The sequence below is a fragment of the Mustela nigripes genome, chromosome 13, assembly GCF_022355385.1.
Source record: "Mustela nigripes isolate SB6536 chromosome 13, MUSNIG.SB6536, whole genome shotgun sequence".
Lineage (NCBI taxonomy): Eukaryota > Metazoa > Chordata > Mammalia > Carnivora > Mustelidae > Mustela > Mustela nigripes.
In genome coordinates this window covers 66,143,217-66,154,093 of record NC_081569.1, presented here as the reverse complement: position 1 = coordinate 66,154,093, position 10,877 = coordinate 66,143,217, and the positions used below count along the sequence as shown (strand labels likewise).

General features: G+C 39.2%; 1 long non-coding RNA gene across 1 annotated transcript in view; it reads left to right on the top strand.

The window, feature by feature from the left end:
• Positions 1-3,922, top strand: part of LOC131998724 (uncharacterized) — an 83,908-nt gene extending 79,986 nt beyond the window's left edge. The window contains exon 3 of the long non-coding RNA XR_009398836.1: positions 3,682-3,922. This is a non-coding gene — a long non-coding RNA (uncharacterized LOC131998724). The remainder of the gene's footprint in view (positions 1-3,681) is intronic.
• The last annotated feature ends 6,955 nt before the right edge of the window (positions 3,923-10,877 follow it).

Sequence of the window (10,877 nt, the reverse complement as noted above, 5' to 3'; positions counted from 1 at the left end):
GATTTTCTTTCTTTTTTTTTTTTTTTAAAGATTTTATTTATTTATTTGACAGAGAGAAATCACAAGTAAATGGAGAGGCAGGCAGAGAGAGAGAGGGAAGCAGGCTCCCTGCTGAGCCGAGAGCCCCATGCGGGCCTCGATCCCAGGCCCCTGAGATCATGACCTGAGCCGAAGACAGCGGCTTAACCCACTGAGCCACCCAGGCGCCCTAGATTTTATTTCTTTAACTGCCCAAGTAAATGCCCCCAAACAAAGGACATTTGAGTTCTGACTACACCATTGATCTATACATGTGGGTCTGATACAACGCTTAGCCCGCCCACCGACTCCGCTTTTCCACTTCTGCTACTTTTTTGTGGGTGGTAGCTATTTCCAACGTCAACAGGATTCTTTCACAGAATCTTTCAGGAGTACGAAGGGAGAAGGAGGAGGGAAATTGTGATGGCTTAAAATCTGTTCAAAGACTCAAATTTGTGTTTTCCACAGAACCACATAAAGCCAATTGTTGACAATTGGCTAAACACCAGTTTGTGTCAGAGCTATGGTGGAAACTTGCCAGAAGCCTACGGTGACTATATGAGCTCTATAAGCAAGAGTCCTTAGGGAGAGCTGGTCAGCAAAATGAGATAATCACGGGGAACAATTTGCGAATACTCCAGAATGCTATGTCATTAAGTACTCAATTTTCTGCGGTGGATTTCAGGGGTCAGTTGGAGTCGGTAGTTGGAATTCAGCTGGGAGGAGGTATTAATTTACACAGAGGGAGATCAGAGTGATGGATAGATACATTTATGTATCGATGAGCTAGGGTGTAAAACTTTTTGTTGGAACAATAGCTTTTAAACAGTTCACCATTGAGATGATCCATGGATGGCCACATGGCCATTCCATAGAGTGGTAAATTTGCTTCTGCAACTCCAACTTTTGTCCCTCTCCTCCCTCAAGGTCAGTCTTCCCAGGGAGCTCCTCCATAGCCAGATGGTTGACTGCAAGTGATAACACTCTAGAGGTATGAAATTGCACAGTGGATTTTTCTGGATCATCTAATCAGCGATTCTCCCATTTGTGTGTACATTACGATTCCTTGGAGGTCTTAGTGAAATCACCAATTGCTGGGTCCTATCCACAGAGTATCCAGTTCAGTGGGTCTGGGGCTTGAGAAAGGACCAGAGACATTTGCATATTTCCCAGGCGATGTTGATGATACAGGTCCAGGGACCACACTTTGAGAACCACCAATCTAATCCATTATCTTTGTTTACAAATGAGGAAATTAAGGCCCAGAAACTTCAGAGTTTAAAGAATGTTTTAGAAGGTGGTTGCCTGTCACACCCTCACTGATCACTCTGTGCCAAGCCCAGTCTGACTTTGCTTAGATTTTAATTGTCTGAGAGCTGAGCCTCTTTAATCTCAGTGCAAGTTCTTGAATATTTAGGAACAGATCTGCCCCAAGGCAAGAGGGATAAACCCGCTAACTCTGAGGGTTTTAAGGCTATGGAAATGTTATATTAATAAAATAATTTTTTCCTGCAAATTATTAATTTATTATGTCCCTGATTTTATAACCTGTAGGTGGCAGTGCCTTCCTTCTGTATACACAAGCCAGATGCTGGGCCAGTTTCATTTCCTGAGGCACTAAGAAGGCTGTAATGCATACAGTAGGGGAGATGAGGCCACCCAGCCCAGTGACTCCAAGGGACAGGGGAATCAGATAACAGGGCTTAGTATTCTGAGAACTATATTTTTCCTGAGTACGCAGGAGGGCTTAACACTTAAAAATGTAAAAATGTAAAAAATTTTAAATTGTAATGTTTTTATTTTTTCATCTTCTTGTTTAACTAGTTACATTCTTAGTCTTGGCACAGGTTCTAAAATTTAAGATCTGTGAAAAGCCAGAAAGCAGCACCATAGAGAAGTGGGACTATTGAAATGCCACAAATTTATTCTAAGAGAGCATTCTTCAGTGGAGAGGTTTCTAGCCACCAAAGCACTCTTTTATTGGTGAAAGTCGGGGGTGGGAAGGAAGAAACAGAAAAGTATGATTCTAGGAACCACATTGCAGACATGCCGAAGGGAGGTTCGAACAAGTGAGTGATTGTTCATTAGCTACTGTCAATGATTAAACATGAATTCCCCATTTCCATATGACCCACGACTTGCAGATGACCTGTTGGTACATGATTTCCATTTCGTCAGCAGTCACTGACATGAAAAAATAAAACTCAGTGTATGTTCAAAAGGAAAATGAAATCACATTGTAAGAGGCTGAGGTGCACACTTGCAAATATCCAGGACTGCACACTCGTGCGCTCTGTTTCCCAAGACCCCAAGGTCAGTTCCTTTCCCAACATCACTTGAAAGTCACTGAACTCTCTCCATTGCTGCCCTGTGCCAGAGAAACAAACTCTGATCTGATGCCTTTTGACCATTCCCTCCTTTCTGTCTCCACAAAGGGGACCATGATTTCCCAGTGCCGATTTCTCTTCTAAGTCATGCGAAGATCAATTAGTTCCATCTTAGTCAATTTCCTTTGTTGTACTAACATACTATTACAGACCGAAGCTGTGGTCCCCAGGTTACCCACAGAGTGGATTTAGCCCCTCATTTGGCATTCAGGGATGTAGGGTTAGTTTCCCTGTTTCCTACCCTTCTTCTCTGCATTGGCTCTGAACCTCGCATCATTTCCAAAATGATTTCATGCCTGTGGTTTTGTACATTTTGTTCCCTCTGAAAAATTCCTGGTCATTTTTGAGGATTAACTGTCATTTGGGGGAAGCATTTCCAGACTCCTCCAGACAGCACCATGCTCTGCCTTTAATACAGCTTCCAGCACATCGTAGTGTAATGTATATGTTGACCTGTCTTTCTCCTAGCCCTTTGCCTCATTTTGTTCCACTCCCCCAACCCTTCCTGCCCCCATAGGTCAGTACTATGAGAATAGTGACCATCTCATTCATCTTCATATCCCTAAGACCTAGCCTAAACTGGGGCAGATAGTAGGTGCTAAGTAAAAATGTGTGGGCTTCTCATCAATGCATCCTATACAAGATGCTTCTTCCTTTTGTTTCTTGTGGGAAGCCCCTCTGGTCTTGATTTCAACCTTTCTCTTACCCTATTATTTCATTCTGAACAGACAAATAACTTGAGTTCTACAAGTGATAGGTTGGTATCAATGAAAAGATGAAAACGTTGAAGTGGAACGCTTGAATGATGATGATTCTTCTACTACTCCTACTCCCAAATCAGCCTCATGGTATCCCCAAATCTTGGCAAGTTGCCTGAATTCCCTTTCAGAATGTTCACAGAAGTTTTCAGCTGCTCCTTTGTCTCTCCTAGATGAACTGACCTTTCCTCGAGCACCAGAATTCAAATAAATAGAAAGGATTTATTTGTGGCTGTTGCATGTTTTATTGTCATTTTCAAAACAATGTTGTGTTCAACTTGTTTTCATTACAATAGTGTGCTATTTCTGATACTTTGTGGGCTGGAGAGGGTATTATGGCCAAATCTGTGGTCAGCACTATAAAAACTTTTTAGAAGAAAATGGGTTTCACATTTAGTAACTGACCAAAAACTGAACTTCTTGAACACGTCCTATGTTTTAATGTAAGAAACTTGGCAGTGCATACATTTGATATCAATATGCAAGAGTGATCAATTCTCCCATTACGTTCCATACAGGGCAGAACACGGCTGGAGACATATGCCTGACGACGTGCTGGAAAATCTCTCATGACTCCTAGGAACACATACCCTTCATAATCCCCAGTGACCTATCTTCGTGTTTCCTGTAGTAATGGAGATAAAATGGGATACAACTGGGGTGAATGGGAGGGAATCCTTTGGGCAAGGGCTGTCCCGCCCCATGCAAAGGATGAGGGAACGGTGTCATAACATGGGTGAGGCTTTGTATTTCAACTCGAGAATCAGTGACAATGACCGACAGAGCCTGATGTGCCATCTTGCTGAGGTTAGTGCACCTAGAGGCATGGAAATAAGTGATGTAAAAGTTAAAAAAAAAAAAAAATCTTGAAAAAAGTTGCCTCTTGCTTTGTTGTTTAGTGTGCAAGCAGAGACACTGATTGTTCCGGAAGTCAGGGAATGAATGTGTCTTAAAATTTCCAGATGGAGACGATGGCAGAACAGTCAATATCGTGAGGTGGTTGGCAGGGCCGGGTCAGGCTGGAAGAGGAGCATGCAGATGGGAGGGAGACAGCAGAGAGAGGAGAGCTCAGCAATAACCCTGGGAGACACTTTGGACCCACGGACACATCTTCTTCCGGTGACATCCATTGGGAGCAGGAATTATAATATGAAATAGCACAAGCCCCGTGAGAATGCAAGTGGATAGGTTTTATCCACAGCTGCCACAGCCAGGTGGTATGTTTGATAGTGTGACACAAGAAATCACCATAAAGAACTTCAGAGTGTGCAGGAAGAGCTTTCCAGATAGCACTCATGTTAGAAATTATTTTCTTTTTATCCAAAATTTAAGATAATTTAGAACACCTTCCTACCACAGCAGTGCAGAAGAGAAGGCATTTTATAGCAATTATTTTGCAGAAACATTTTCGTATTGGAGTAAAATAGATCTGGAAAATTTCAGCTTTGCATATGTATGAAATAGGAAACCAGCAACCAAAATACCTAAAGCGAGAGAAACACATTAAAAACAACCACAAACAAATAAACCGCACATTGTTGGAAGGCTGATCTCTAAGCATGGTAACTGCATGGATAAATATTATATATATATATATATATCTACATTTATTTTTATTAAACATAACATATATACAAAATAATGTATTTATATAATTTATATGTAAAGTTTTATGTACAGTTTAAGGAGTAGTAATGAAATGAACAGCAATGCATTCACCAATAAGCTTACAAAATAAAACAGCTGATGCTCCTGTGTGTTCATTCTGACCTGATTCCTCTGCCTGCCTTTTAGAGCTAACCACTGTCTTGAATTTTTACCACATCTGCATCCCTCATAGTTTAGCTTTAAAGTTTATACAAGTGGAAGATAATACTGTATGTGTGTATGTATATATACATACATACATACACACACTCACATAAATATATACTCCTAGAACTTTCCCCTGTCATTTTTGTGCTTCAGGAATTCTGTTTTTTTCTTGCTGTGCAGTATTTCATTTTACGAATACCATCATTTATTTGTTCAGACTCTTGTTAATGGACATTGAGGCTCTTTCTAGATATGACTATTCCAAAAATGCTGATATGAACATGCTTGTCCGTGTCGGCTGGGACCCATGTGCAGGAGTCTACGAAGATCTGAATAGTTATGTAGTAGGAAATGCACATCTTCCATTTGATTAGGTTATGACAAGTTGTTTTCCTACCGGAGTGGCTTGCCTCCTCCACCAGCGGAGAGGAATTCTGATTGCTCTACATTCTCTCTAGCCTTTGCTGTTGTCAGACTTCTGCATTTTTGCCATCTGCTGGGAGCCAAATAGTTGTGGTTTTATTTTAAATTTTCCCTTTCAATGAGGTTGAGCGTATTTTCATATGGTTATTGGCCGTAAGCATTTCTTCTTCTATGAACTGTCCAATTTTTAATTTTTAATTCTTGTCCATAGACTTGCAAATAAGTTTTGTCTGCTGGAATATCAGTTGACGCTGCAGACTGGAGAGTCCTGTCCCCATTTGCAAATTCATTTCAATATTCCCAGTCTGTAAATGTATTCTTTGGATTCTTCTTTGAGCGTGGTTCTCCCACTAGATAATTATTTAAATAAAACCCTTAACACATGTCCACTTTATATTTATACAAGAACCGTGATTTTTACCTTATTTTGAAAGTTATCTTTAATCAAACAAAGAGTGGGAATAACTTGGGTAAGATAAGGTATGTGAAAAAGTTTGAAGTCTTGGTTTACAATAGCTCTACTACAAGTCATTCGTATAACATAGCTGTTGCTTTGGTTCTTTGGATATTAGGTACTTAGTTTAGAATCACTATTCCAAACCACTGGTCAACTTTTCTTATTTTTAAGCCAATAACTAATTGTCTTGATAATGGTTGCTATGAAGCATGTTTTAAATCTGGTATAGCAAGCCATTATAATTATCTTGGTTAAAAGAACACTTCGATATTCTTGATAGTTTATTCTTCTAAATGAATTACTCGCTGAGTTTGTCAGAGTCTATAATGTATTCATTTGGGATCTTGGTTTTACATAAAATCTATAAATATTTGCTTAGGAATTATTGTCATTACTACTGTATTTGGTTTTTCCAATAAGAAGCAATATATATCTCTCCAATTATTCCTCTCATCTTTTATTTCTCCCATTAGGAGTTTTAAATTTTATTTGAATAATTAAATCATTTATGTCTTAAATTAAATAAATATGCTTTTAATGGTTTCAATCGTAATAGAATCTTTTTTATTGTGTCTCTAGCTATTTGTCATGGGTATAAAGAATGCAGTTGAACATTATATTTGTTTTTCCTAAAAAGTTATTATCAACTTTTCAGGGAAATTTACTGTATTTTTATCCAATAAATACCACCGGCATTTCCAGTGCTGTGTTTTTAAAAAGTAGTTAAAAAAAAACCAAATAGATGTTCTTAGTTTGAAAATAGTCTGCATTCAACCTGGAGAAAACCAAAATAAGAAAAATTTTAGGCGTTCCTTTTCTTTCTTTAAAGATACCTTGAGTAAAGAATGCTTCACTTTTTAGGTAAGGTTATTTTGGGATGAGGCAGTTAGAAACACCAACACACATTATAAATCTTTCTAGTCGATACTTGACCAAAGATAATTTAGTACTACTATGGGTTCAATCAATGTCTGCATGTGTAGTCCAGGGCCCAGGAGAATATTTACCCGAAGATACTATTTGGAAATTCTGCCCTATCTCTTCAGCATTCTTTTGAGCATGAGCAGCATGCAAAGAGATCAAAAGTTTGAAATTAAGATTAAAAGATAAACTGGAGTAAGATTTTTCTTAAACGTTAATATGTTTTTCTATTCATTTCCAAATTTTCCTTTCTTCTTTTTTCTTTTCTTTTTTTTTTTTTTTTTTTTGCTAGTCACCATCTGTCTTTAGTTATAACTTAACTGCCTTTGCAATTCTTTTTTCTAAATTAAAAAAAATTTTTTTTCTAAGTATTTTCTAAACTTCAGTTGTTTGAACTTAAGAAATTATGAAGCTCTTCTGGGTTTCCATTTTCTTATTTGTAAAATGAGAAAGAAAAAGTTTTGCATGTCTCCCTGGATGGTTGTTTGAATCATATAAAATGGTTAGGGTATCTTCTCCTTTGTAAGAGCAGTTGGCCACTTAGGACCACATTAACTAAATTCAACAAGAATATGTTCAATCTACTTCATGGCTGCCATGGTTCCATGTAATGACAAATGAATGCAAATATAAGTGAAATACAAAATAAAGTTCCTGTCTTCCAGAGAAAATGCTTCTCAAATAGTAACATGCATACAAATCTCCCAGAGTCTCAAGTGACAGACTCTGATTCAGTTAGTCTATGGTGGAATTTAAGGCTCTATATTTTTAACAACCTCTAAGAGATTGGGAAGAACTCCATATCCTTGTGTATCCAAATAGATCACTCTGGGCCAGAGTAGGGAAGATGGGACCAGCATACAACTTGAGATTCCTGCTGCTGTTGGTGAGGAGACAAAGCAGGCACATTACAGTCTTAATAGGAATGAAGAAAATGGTTCATCTTTTGTAGGGTTCTGTGGATTCATGCATTTAAAGATGCTTGAAATGGCTTCTGACCAAAAAGTAGAAGAGTAGTTATCCAAGAAACAATGGGACTAAGTTGCTGTTGGAGCTCACTATTACATACACATGTGCATATGGAAGTTAGGAGAGCTTAGGCATATGTGTAATACTTGCGTGCACATAGGATCTTATTATCCATCAGGATATTTTTTGTTTCTTTAGAGACAAGTCACATGCTTTGTGTTTGCAATATTATCAAAAGCAGTATTTAGGCTTCACTAAGCACCAATTAGTCTCCCAGAATAGTCAGAAGCAATTCCTTCCTACATGCCAATCAGCTTGCTCTGGAATGAACGTGTTGCTGTTCTCATCCCCAGGGGTGGTCTGCAGCCTGGCTACAAAGCTGGGTAAATTTCTCTTCTGGGCTTACTGACTCAGTTGCTTTGGTGTACCATTACTTGTTGACCTAGTGCCTGCTTCTCCCTGATGGTCCTGATCATCTCCACTGTAATTCCCATGGTTACACCCTTTCTTACTATCAAATCTGTGTCATCTTATGTCTATCCCCTGACACTGGAGCTATTGCAAGAAACTCACTCAGGCCCCCCTAAACTCCTGACTTCAGTCAGAGAGATTAACTAACTGTTCCCTGAGCAGGCATTCTGCTTTCTTCTTCATGCTTTATCTTTCTTCTGGAATGACCCTTCTCTTCCATTCTCTCTAGCAGGTCCTACCCATCCTGAGCCTACCTCAAATCCTGCCTTCTTTGTACAGTCTTCCAAGATTCATACTTCCTCATTATGAATCCTTCAGTAAGTTATTGTTCTACTGTCCATTGACAATCATTTCCTGTTGTGTTATTACTTTTCTATTGCTACTTCCCATTGTCATTTAGAACTTACATTCAGCTCTTTAAGACTTGACGTCTTGGTTCTCCTATCACAGATCCTTAAAGTTTGGATCTAAAGTTTGGATCTTATATGATTTTTCATATTGTATGGAGTCTCATACAAGCAAATGTACAACATTGCTTTGACTTGATGAGCTAATTCTACAGATTTTAGGATGATCTTGGTGAATATAAAAAGCCATTCAGTTAAAATGTTAACTGGGGCTTCCACCGGCTTAGCTTTAGAAACCTGGATAGGAATGGAAGGAGGAATGGAAGTTGTTCTGATTCCCTCCCAAATATCCCCCAAATGACCCCTCCCTGGAACCTGCCCCTCCTGTTGTGCTGGCCCTGTTGCCATGGAAACATGTCCTTTGCTGTGGTCCTGCTTCCAAGCTGCCACGTAAGAAAAGATAGAAGGACGAGTATTACTTAGGTTTACCAGTCCTCATTCTACTCTTATTCCCTTCTCAGGTAGGACTGCGGCATCTCTCCAAGGAGGTGTACACACTGGAGCTGGGAAGTGTAGCTGAGGGCATGGGTGTACACGTGAATGCTGGAAGGGGTGTTCCCCGTAGGGGGTCAATGTCTGAGAAGTAGTCGTCACACACACCTTGTCTCCATCCTAAGAACTCTCTGGCCTGTGGTCTGGCTCTGTCTTTCCTTCTTCTTTGGGGAACCAGGAGTCTTGGCTGGATGGCAACTCTAGCCAACCAGGCATGGTTCTCTGTGCCAACTCTTTGTGGGAGAGGTAGGGCAGGGCAGGCTTCCTCCTCAGAGAGGCAACTGAGCCCCTACACACATGGCCTCCCTTCTGGGTACTAAGGAATGGTCTTAGCTTCAGGGGTCCAACATTGGCTTCAGGCTATTCTTTTTCCCTTCCCTCCAATCCTCAACCTTCTTATATTACTAAGTTATGCCACTAAGGAAGGCAAGGCTCTAAATAGTTACTTCTGTTCTTCGATATCTGACATGTGTTCAGCTCTCAGAAATCATAGCTGCCACCCAGGAAAATGACTGGGGAGAAGCCAGCTTTCTTTTCTGCTTTGATCTCTGCTGGCAGCCACAAGACTGCTGTGGCCATCTTGTCCTGATGAGGTCATCTTGCAGCCACACCCTGGCTAGCTGACCCATGGGCTCAGCTTTTCTTTCCTCTGCCCATTCCCTCATCTGAGCCTCAGTTACTGTTCCCAGAAAGACAAATATTAATGAATGAACCTCCTCCTTCTGGGTGAAGGCAGGGCACCAGGGGCTGGAATCAAGGGAATAAAGAAAGGGTAAAGGATTGAGGCAAGGTAAGTCTGGGGCTCAAAAGTAGCATCCGGGTTTCATCTTCAGTTCCTTTAATCCTTAATGGGTCAAGAGCACAGGTTTGGGGAGGGGTAGAGGAGCTGCAGGGTAAAAATATTTATGATGTTTGATCTTAAATGCAAGAATAATAATAGAGTGAGTGTCAAACCCAAGGAAGCTTATTTAGAGCTCTCGTGGGATGATCTGAGAGTTGCTGAGAAATCTTCCTTACTTATCTCTTCCTATCCCCTTCAAAAAAATGAAATCTCATTCATCACTAATCACAGAACCTGAAATTGCACATTAGGATTTTTTGAGTATTAAGATATCTTAACTCCTAAAGTCTTTAGTAAAAAAAGCAGTGTCTTATAGACAAGATGAAAAAAAAAAAGATTATTCAGAATTATTTAGATATTTGGAAAATAATGTAATTATCCCTTAATAACTCCATGAGCCAAAATAATTTCTAGTCTAACATAATACTTAAATGTAAAAACAAAACCCCCAAATCTTCAAAATACAAGAATATGGATAAATGTTTACTTATTCCAGGCCAGAAAAGCCTCTCTAAAGCAACGGGAAAAAAATATGAAGGAAAAAAGTAGGTTTGATTACATAATAATTTAAGAATTCTGTTTGTTAGAATAGACTATAAACACTATTAAATAGTAAACGTCAAATTGGGGGAACTTGCAATAAATATGGCAGGGGACCGATATCATAAAAGTATAAAGAGCTTTTCCAAATCAATATAAAAAACTATAAGCTCTCCATTGGAAAATTGGTGAAAAAAATTATGAAGACAATTCACAGATGAATTAAACATTCAATTTTACTAGCAATCAAAGGAATGCAAAATAAAATGCTAAAGACATACTATTGGGTTTTTTTTTTTTTTAGGTGGATTGTTTTTTAATTTTATTTTTTTCAGTATTCCAAAATTCATTGTGTATGCACCACACCCAGTGCTCCAT